Raw genomic sequence first — 10,277 nt, 5'->3', positions numbered from 1 at the left:
CCCATAGTCGCCTTTGACTGGACTTAACCACCCAGGGGTCCTTTACCCTTTTTCCTTTTTTTAATACTTTTTATTGTGTCTATTAAAGGACTCAGAGTTAAGGGGTAGTTTGGGATTTGTAGTTTCAGTTGCCATCAGCCTGTCCCAGCCTGCTGCATTACTACTTGTCAGTTTAGGCCTGTTGAGAAGGAGCAATCAACAGTGAAGAGGACCAACAAGCATTTATTTTGGTTGGGAGTCAGTCCTGTTGATCTCAGTGGAATTCAAAATGTAGGGGAAAGAGGAGTGAAGTTATAGAAAAATTGACACATGCATATTTCCTGCCTCCCTCAACTCAGAGCAGTAAGCATCCCCAAACATGGTTTTTACTATTATTACAAGTATTGTGGAAGTAAGGGTGTGGTAACAGTGTTGGAGGGTTTGCCCTCCCTGGAGTTACCCAAAGAACACCAAATGGACACAGGCTTAAAGTGAAATAAATTAATAAAAATGTACATAGGCGTCAGTCTCCTGAAAAATCAGTGGCAGACTAGTACACTCCCAATCAGCATGTCAGCTGATTTTGTGCCATTTGGAAATCTATAGCTTCCCAGGCTGAGCACATGTAGGATGTGGTCAGCGAAGCGGCTAACTGGAATATAGGATTGGCTTTGTCCACGTTTATGAAAATATTAGCTTTATCTTTTTTAAAAAAGTGCAAGTATTTAAAGGATATAGAAATAGTTTCCTTTTATAATAAGCATTTTATAAAACAAAAACCTATAAAAGGCTAGTTTTTCTGTTGCACATTTCGTGGAGAAAGTGCTTTGTCTTCTTTGCTATATTATATGTAGAGTGACCACTAAAAATGAGATCCATAATTTGCCCTATTGAGCAAGAAGCTGTGACCAGAGGTGAAATCAGTTTGCAAAGGGTAATTAAAATACATCAACTGAAGACCAGAACATGCATTTCAGTTTTATGAAAGCGCAAGCAGAAAGAATATTTGAAGAGAAGTCAAAAACACATTATACATCAATGAATCTTGAGGAAGGGGGAAACATAAGGAACAGAGTATGCAGGTAAAATAAAGTACAATGACTACATGGAAAAACAAAGCAGAATATGAATATGTAATCTTAAACAAAATGGAACAGCTATTCTATGCCAAGATTACAGCATGTATATTGGGATTAATTAAAGTGTAACTTTTCAACTTAACCGTACTTAGGTAGAAGAAAAATACTGAAGTATCAGATAAAATGACTATTACAAACAATACTTATGGCATGCAAAACAAGCAATAATCTTTGCCATTATTCAACTCTACTTTGATTTACTGCTTAGAAGTCCCACCAGTCCATGTTAGTTAAAGATTTTGCTATGTTCCAGCCACATAGCGATTTATTCTGAGCATTAAGTAAAGAGAGGACATTATAGCTACCTATCTAAGTAGCAATTCAAAGGAACAGGTTATGTGGGATCAATTAAGAGTTAAGAGATGAATTCATCTCTTTGATTATTTGATTATTTGATTATTCGGCTGGGGAGGGCGGGATATAAATAAAATTTATTATTATTATTTATTATTCAGGATTCAGTGGATAGGATCCAGAAGAATGCTGGTGGAGGGGAAAGGTTGAAAAATAGAATGATGAAGTTTAAACTTCACCAGGGAATAAACAAAAACATAAAATAAGGTGATTGTACATATAAAACCTATCAAACCTATCAAAACCAAATCTGTTTAAAATTGTTCATGAGCCAAACCTCCAGTCCCAGTGGGCTAGTTTAGAGGAAAACTGAACTGAAGAAGGGTTGGATTCAAAGCAAGAAATCCCCTCTTCTCTAATAGGCAATGTAAAAAGGCAAACTGGGTTCCAAAGAACCAAGAACAAGTAAATGTCAGATTTGGAGCTAAGCAATGAAGAAACAAAAATAAGGGAATAAAAAGTGAGTTCTAGCGCTGAGTGTAGCCTCTTTTTAATTCCCCACTGACACTCCAGATTAGCATGGCCCTTTGGTCTTCATCCCACTTTTTCTCACTAAAATCCAGTCTTTCATTGGTAAACAACAGGCATGGGGCAGAAACAAGCAATGGTCCATTGTTTTAGTGGATTGGCGTGTTCTTTCTTGTGCCCTTTCAAAGTGCAGGGGGACTTCTGAAAGTCACCCAGTACTGCTACCCACACATAGAACAAATCCTCTATATTTTTCACACTGAGTTTGACTATGGCCTTGCCACCATTTATTCCCAGATCCTACCTGGGATCCTACCTACATTTTGGCTCTAATCAAGACAGGAATTCAGACCAACGTGAACCATGACTCAGAGTTTCTTGACCAAGAAGTTTGCACTCCAAAGCATCCAGGCACAAGTTACCTACTCTTTTGCCATCTTTTTTGTTGATACATTTTCCCTTTTTTGGAGAGGGATAAATGGGCACCCTAAATATATATGTGATATACTGCATAATATAAATTGGTCATATATGCATAACTTGCATATGCCACAATTTTAATAAAAGAATTCTACAATATGTATTTTGCTTTAGTTTCAACACCATTATGGCTGTGACTACCACATTCAATAGCACCCCTTCCTTTTCGGTAGGAGCTACACCTTTGAACAAAAATGAAGTTTAGCTTGTGGCCCTTTAAATATAAAATGTAAATATTAATACTTACAAACATAGCCGAGTAAATTTACCTCTGATTTGGTCAAAGATCCCATTTGCTAGGGATTGGTGATGGAAAATGTGAGGCATTTATTTACATTATCTTTGATTTATATCAGTCTGAAAAAAATGGCATATTAAAGGAAAACCTATTAAAGGAAGCCAAAAAACCCAGCTCTTGTCAGCATCTGATGTTTGTCCGACTGAACATATTTAGCACATCAATGCAGATTTTGTTTTTATAAAGTTTGAGCTGCAACAGTTTGGAATGGATCAAGCACAAAAAAGCCACAAGGCAGATGCTTTGTTTGTCTGACACAAACAAAGCTGCTGGACTCAGAAGAGGCTGCCTGAGATGAAACTCGGGTGATGTGGACCCTCTAGAAAGCAAAACCATGTTACCCTGAAAGAGTCAGCTTCGGAATGTTTGCAAAACAGCACCAAGCCTCTCAACGAGTTGCTTTAAGAGTGGTTCGCTAACATTGCAAAGCTTTCCTAACTCTAATTTATATAATTGCTTGGATTGAAAATAGGGTAAATATCCTACTGGGTTGGCGCTGGTGGTGAGAATATAGCGATACTCACCACTCCCTGTAAAAAGGGGGGAACCCATAGTTCACTGGTATTTCTGATTATTTATAGCCAACAATTCTAATTTCTAAGAAATAAGAAAGGCTTGCTGGGTCTGAACAAATGGTCACTAGCCTGTCTTCTCATGCAGTGTATTATATGAGTTAGAAATTCTATATATGTATGGTGTTCATATAGAGTGTTTCACTATGTATAATGTTTCTTAACTCTCTCACTCTCCCCCCCCCCAACTTTTTGGTGAAAGTAATAACTGGTACTAAGAACCGGTGCCTCTTATTCCACTGCCCATGGCAGCCATTTTTGTGCTGGTACCCACTTTAATCAACACATGAGCACCAGAACCTCAATTTTAAATCAACATTTGAAGCACATTTCCCCCCTCAGAGAATTCTGGGCACTGTAGCTTGTTAAAGGGTGCTGGCAATTGAAACTATTTGAGGGGTAAACTACAGTGCCCAGAATTTTTTTGAGAGGGAACAAAGTACTTTGAATGTCCTTTAAAGACACAGTGCATATGCAGATTATGGGGTGCTCCTGTGCACTGATCACTTTTGTTAATTCCCATTGTTATTCTCCTTTTAGTTTCTCTTTATATATCAAATAATAATCCATCCTTGAGCTCGGCACACTCAGTCATTGTAAGAAAAACACTGAGGCCTAATTTGATTAGGAGAATGTCTGGCATCTGGTGGGTGGAGTTTTTGTGTCGGCTCCTCCCTTAAGTTCATCTAGAGGGGCCAAATGTCATTGTTGCCTCATGATGTTGTTTTAGTTTCTCTCAGACAGTATGTTATTGTGTTACAATTTTCTTTATTATTAAAGCTTCGTTAGACATATGCATGAGCCGCTTACTCTGCTGAAAGACAAGAAACTCCCATGAAGAATGGTGGAATATTTGAAACTGAGTGAGTGAGGAGATATTCCCACACTGACAGGAGAATTGTGTTTTTTTATCGTCCCACCCTCCACAACAGTTAATTCCCATTGTTATTTTCCTTTTGGTCTCTCTGTCCTTCTCTGTCCTTGAGCTCAGCACACTCAGTCACAACCCTTAGCTATGGATTCCAAAAACTGATGGCATGCTTTGTGAAACTATATTTTCTTTTGTTTATTTGATACCTTTGGTGGTCTATTTTTCACTGGGTGTCCTCTTCTTCTACAAGTATGCACAATAATGAACAGAGATTCCATGCTTGCTCACAAACAGATCATCCCCCCCCCCCCCCGCTTCAACTGTCTGGTCAATTTCAGATAAGGTAGAAGGTCTTTCAGAGATAAATAAATAAATAAATAAATAAATAAATGCAGTAGCTGCCCCCCCCAAACATGTGATATTTGGGAGGAAATATGGGGTGAAATTTGGTAATGGACTTCCAAGGATGTTGGATTATGTCTGCAAACCTATATATACATACTTACCTAGTAATAATCTGCATCCAACACACTGGATCGTATTTCTGAGTAAATACGCATAGGATTTCACTCCATGTATGCAATCCATGAAAGCTGGGTAAGGCCTCAGTCCAGAAATCTCACATATGCTATTACTATATGTGAGAGTTTTCAACAAATGAATTCATGGTGACATTTATCACCTATTGAAATAGAAGGAAGTGCCTGAATGATATTCTCTTAAGTGTCTTTCACTGTTGTTGTTTTTTATAAAAAGGCAACAGGTTTCATGAATAAAAAAAGCCACCTGTTCCCACCAAGCAAGGGAAACAACAGTGTAACAAACCAACCATTGTTTAGTGGTGCATTTGGGTTCTGGATGCCATTGACTGTTCCCCTGCCCATGCATAATGTGTTGAAGTTTTGTGTTCATTGAATTAATCCATAAGGAAAACTTATGCTCAAAATCTCTTCGTGGAGCAGGGCATATGATTTTTATCTCAAACACACCTGGAATTATTTTCTACTGAAATTATGGGGACTTTCTGTAGGACAGCTACCCATCATTTTCTGTAGCGGTCAAATCAAAGCAACTGTAGACCAGGTAAATGGAAGTCTATAATGAGCTAGTAAGATGGCCATAAAGTGAGAAGATCTGGACAGTGGTTTGTAACTGGTAAAGTACTAATATATCTATATAAGGGAATCTTCCTTTTAATTGGAAAAAAATTAAAGTAAATTCCAAACCTTATTAATGTTGGAAGGGAAAAAGAGAGGGAGAGAAAACATATATTCAATTCCTTGATTTGTTTTGGCAAAATGCCCTTTTTGCATTCTCAAAGGTTTGTTATTGTTCCCTATGGATTTAATGGTTGATGTAAGTAGGAAAATGTTTTATTTTATTTTTTGTTCCTTGCTAGATTATGGAAATGTATTAAAAAACCCTTCAAAAGGAGTCTAGGCAGGACAGGAGTTCCAATAAAGACAGATGCTCAAGGTAGACTTTTAAGCTCATATCTACTTTATACATAAATGCATGCATACTTTGGTTTATCGAAGCACAATGTTTACACAGTGAGTTAAGAATTAAACACCAACAGATTTCTTCTGTAAAACAGCTTAGGAATTTGGCGGAACAGTTTCTGAAGAGGAAAATAAACTCCAGTTAAATTTTGTTATTTTAATTTCTGGGTACTTGCATAGTGCTTTCTCCTTTGAGGAGCTCGGATTGCTCTTGAGTAGGGTCTGTATCTGGGGTAGCCAATGTGGTGCCCTCTACAACTCCCATAATTCCTAACCCTGCTGGCTGGAGCTGAGGGGAATTGGAGTCCAACAATATCTGGAGGGCATCAGGTTGGCTTTTCCTGGTCTATGCGATGGGCACCATTACAGGTAGTGTAAAATGTGAAGCTGGAAATGGCTGTCCAGAGGACTTGATTTCTGCATGGAAGTAGAAAAATCCAGTTCATAGGAACATTTTTTATATAAAAAAATATGTTATTCTGCTGGGTGCTATGAATCCCATTGTTTTTCCTGATTTTAACATGTTTTTCTGGTAAACTTCTTGGTGAGAGTTTATCCTAAGAAGGCAGGTTAGAAGCAAAATTAAAAAGCCAGGATTCCCACCAGGGAAATGATATTTTCTCCAAGGCTCCTGTGTTGTGCAATTAGGGTTGCCCAGGGCACCTTCAGGTGTGAGTTCTTAGTGTTTTCAAGGTGTACAGTGCTCTGAAAAAAGAGTTTTCATTAGTTTACAAAGCCATGACACAAGCGATGAAATAGGAGCTTCCTCTTGGTGGTGTGATAAGTTTAAGCATGTTTCTAGAAAGGTGTATTTGCATATGTGGTGCCAACTCTTCTCACATGCACACACACACACACACACACACACACACACATTCAGCTTCTGGCAGGGCAAATGCATGTATGAAACTGCCCCAAGTTCTTGGGGGCAGATTATCTGATGCTATTTGCCTGCTAACAAAATCAGGAATTACTTGAGCCTCACCCCTTCTACGCTACAGCATACTACTTGTTTTCACAAGTCTCAATTCTGTGATTATAGAAGATAGATCTGATATTTCCCCTTGAAATTCCTTCTTGCCTCTTTCCCTGATGTTCTCGGTGACTACTTCTCAGCCACTTTTGTATCTTTGCTTCTACCTTCTGCAACCATTGAACCACACTGTGCTCGGCCTCCTCCATCCCCTCAACATTGTGGGGGCCCAGCCCCCTGCCAGCAAATATTGAGGGGACCAAAGACCCCTCTGCCTCTAGGAGTTGGCACGCCTGGTCACTTCCAACTCTACAATTCTATGATTCCAATGGTCAGGGATGATGGGAACTGTAGCTCAACAACATCTGGAGGGCAACAGGTCTGCCTCTACTGATTTAGAAAGCAAAAATATATATAAAAAATGCCAGAGCACACTAAAAAAGATTCTCAGATTTTTACTGAGTGAACCACAACAAAAATGTTTAGAGCCAATAATGCAACATGTTATCTTTTCACTAGACTTATGGGATCAACAGCTGGAAGATTTCTGATTTCACAGTTGTTTGAGGATGGAATCATGCTAGAGATGTGGATTAGCTCAACCTAGAAAAGAATTATGGTCCATGCTTCCAAAATGCTGAGGAATCCTGACAGCTGTTGAAAGGGATTTGTTAAAATGTTAGTTCTGATACTTCTCAATAGTACGTTACTAAATAATGTCAATTAATTGTAGACTTGCTTCCATCTATGTGGCCAGTTGTGATGATTGCCCACAGTCCTGTGTGCCATCTTTTGGATTTAACTCTGTTCTGGCACCTCTCAGGTGGGCACCATTAGAAGCAAACAAGGGAGGCACTAATGGTGAGTTTCTGCACCTCTTTTTCTAGAAAAATACACTGAATAGATAGAAGTTTCTTAATTACTAATCCTCCACTTAAGTGTGATAAGTAACTGGTTTCATGGATTACAGGTTTTCTTTAATAGAGGCCGTCAATAACTCTTAGCTAAAACCCTGCGGTAGCAGGTAGACAGTTACACATTTCCGAATACCAGAACAATGTAGTTAAAGTTTTTTGTAAATATTGACATTAGAAGCTGGTTATAACATTACCAAGACTTGCTTGGAACTGCTGTGCAAAGTGCAGTGACATATGGAACTGATCTGCAGGGGGGAGGGTGGGGGGAGAGAAAGAATTAAAATTACAGCAGAAGAATTAATTTCCTTGCAGTTGCCGAAGAGATGCCCTTGTAAAAGTCATCCATCTGAGGCTGGGGCTTAAGTTCTAGGTGAGATGTCATCAGGGATGGCAAACAAATTGGGATCTCCAATTTCCGTTCTTTGGAATGTACTTGGAAGTTTCCACGAGACCATGGAAACCAACCATTCCATTGTAACAGGAAAGCTAAAGTTCTGTCTATTTTTATGCTTGTGCTCTACCAAGAAGAAACAAATTTGCCTTACTTTCAGGGGCGGTAAAATCCTGTGTCATAAGATCATCATCCCCATGGATCACGTTGATATTGATCAAATTCCAATTTGTCATTGGTTATGGTATGGATGAGTTGCTGATATTGCTTATGTGTGCAACCCGCCCCCCTGCAAATCACCTCCTGAAAAATCTGCAATCATTGGGAGAACTAAATCCAGAGATGTTAGATGTGGCTAACACTGGATAGGATAGAAGAAAATTAATTTCTAACTGGGGAAGGGATCAGCTCTTTTTGTGGGTCTTAGCTCTGGAACTGGCTTTTAATTCCAGAATTCAGCTAGATTTATCTGAAGAACTATGCCATAGGCAGAATAGCCTCTCATCCCCAAATAACAATGATCTTCCCATGCATAAGGGTGAAGCTTCCAGGTAGATCTGAAGATTCATATTTCTTTTTTAAGGAAATACTAGATTCATGTGGAGGGACGCGGGTGGTGCTGTGGATAAAACCTCAGTGCCTAGGGCTTGCCGATTGCATGGTCGGCAGTTCAAATCCCCGTGGCAGGGTGAGCTCCCATCGTTCGGTCCCAGCTCCTGCCCATCTAGCAGTTCGAAAGCACGTCAAAGTGCAAGTAGATAAATAGGTACCGCTTTATAGCGGGAAGGTAAACGGCGTTTCCGTATGCTGCGCTGGTGCTGGCTCGCCAGAGCAGCTTCGTCACGCTGGCTACGTGACCCGGAAGTGTCTTTGGACAGCGCTGGCCCCCGGCCTCTTAAGTGAGATGAGCGCACAAGCCTAGAGTGGCCCGTACGAGCAGGGGTACATTTACCTTTACCTTTAGATTCATGTGGAACAAACAAAACATATCTGGAGCCGTTTCTTGGCAGCTGAAGTCCCTTATAAGAAATGGGCAATGATCACTTGTGGAGTCCCAGAGAAATGATCCATGCCCCCCACCCCCCATTACCACAAAGGTCCAGCTAAGCAGCAGCTATTTGTTTGGCAAATAGTACAAATGTTTTACAGGAGGGGAGAATGCTCTTGTGCTCGAATCCTGCTTGCTGGTTTCCTACAGGCAACTGTTCAGCCACTATGAGAACAGGATGCAGGACTAGACTGGCCATTGGCCTGATCCAGCAGACTCCTATGTACTTCCCAACCACCAGTGACAACCTCCTTTAGTCATTTATTTGCTTGGAGTGCTTGATAACATTGGCAGACTTTGTTATCATCTGAAGGTAGACAAAGCTCTTCTTGACTGCTGCAAAACCTGGGGCTTGTTGGTACCAGATACACACTCAGGTTCGCAGCAGGCAGCCAAACCAACAGCCGTCAATCAGCACACAGTCTGGTTCAGTCAGAGGCGATCCATTTCTCTTGATTGCCTCCAGGCATCCTGGAGTAACTGGCAGGCAGGCAGAGCTTAGGGAACATTTGGAAGCGATGATCAATATGTTGAGTTATGGCTTTTCATCAAAACTGGTCCCAAGGAAAAAAATGTGAAGGTGAAGAAGAAGAAGAAGAAGAGGAAGAGGAGGAGGAATCTGGGCTTGGGGTGTGTGGGTGTTGTAGATTGACCAGAAGGCAGCTCTTATTAATATGGACATTGTTGAGGAGATGTGATTTGGATGGCATCTAAAGGAAGCTAGACCCATTTCCTAGATTAATGCCATTTTCCTGAACTTCTCTTTATTATAATTTCTTCCAATTTAATTAGTCTGTAACATAATTTATATATTGATTGGTTTATTTGAAATATGTATGCTCAACCTACTAGCAGAAGTAGAACCCTTTACCAAAAATGCATGAAAAATAGTAATTGTCTTTCCTTTCAGAAACTGAGAAATCCAAAGAGGGTAGAAATTGTTTTGATAACAGAATATGAGTTTCTTTCTGTTTTGCCTTTTGGATGGGAAAAGATGGGGTTGGTCAATGTACTTAGAGTAACATTAAAGCCAACACCCAACCTCTCATCCTTGGCAGTAGACTGTTCCCTTCATTTGATGCTTGGGAGAAACAAAACAACAACTTTTGATAGGGAAAAAATGTGTTTTAAGGAGCTATGGGGAAATGTCCAAGTAACAAGCCAGTTTCCATTGATACAGTATGGCCTGCCAACATATCTGCTTGCCATGCTGGTGTAGCATTGAGGTTTCTGAAAGCTTCCAAGTGCAGAGATTGATACACCCCATTCAAAGGTCACACTAGTG

At 39.9% G+C, this 10,277-nt stretch overlaps 1 long non-coding RNA gene across 1 annotated transcript; it reads right to left on the bottom strand.

Annotated features, from left to right (window-relative positions):
• Positions 1-7,076: 7,076 nt before the first annotated feature.
• Positions 7,077-7,965, bottom strand: LOC310847781. Its single transcript, XR_014566019.1, has 2 exons — positions 7,841-7,965; positions 7,077-7,290 (listed from the first exon to the last, which is right to left on the bottom strand). It is a non-coding gene; the product is annotated as an uncharacterized lncRNA (long non-coding RNA).
• Between the last annotated feature and the right edge of the window lie 2,312 nt (positions 7,966-10,277).

Source organism: Podarcis gaigeae, assembly GCF_964106915.1.
Source record: "Podarcis gaigeae genome assembly, chromosome: 6".
Lineage (NCBI taxonomy): Eukaryota > Metazoa > Chordata > Lepidosauria > Squamata > Lacertidae > Podarcis > Podarcis gaigeae.
The sequence above is the reverse complement of the archived record's forward strand: the minus strand, read 5'-3'. Positions and strand labels throughout refer to the sequence as shown.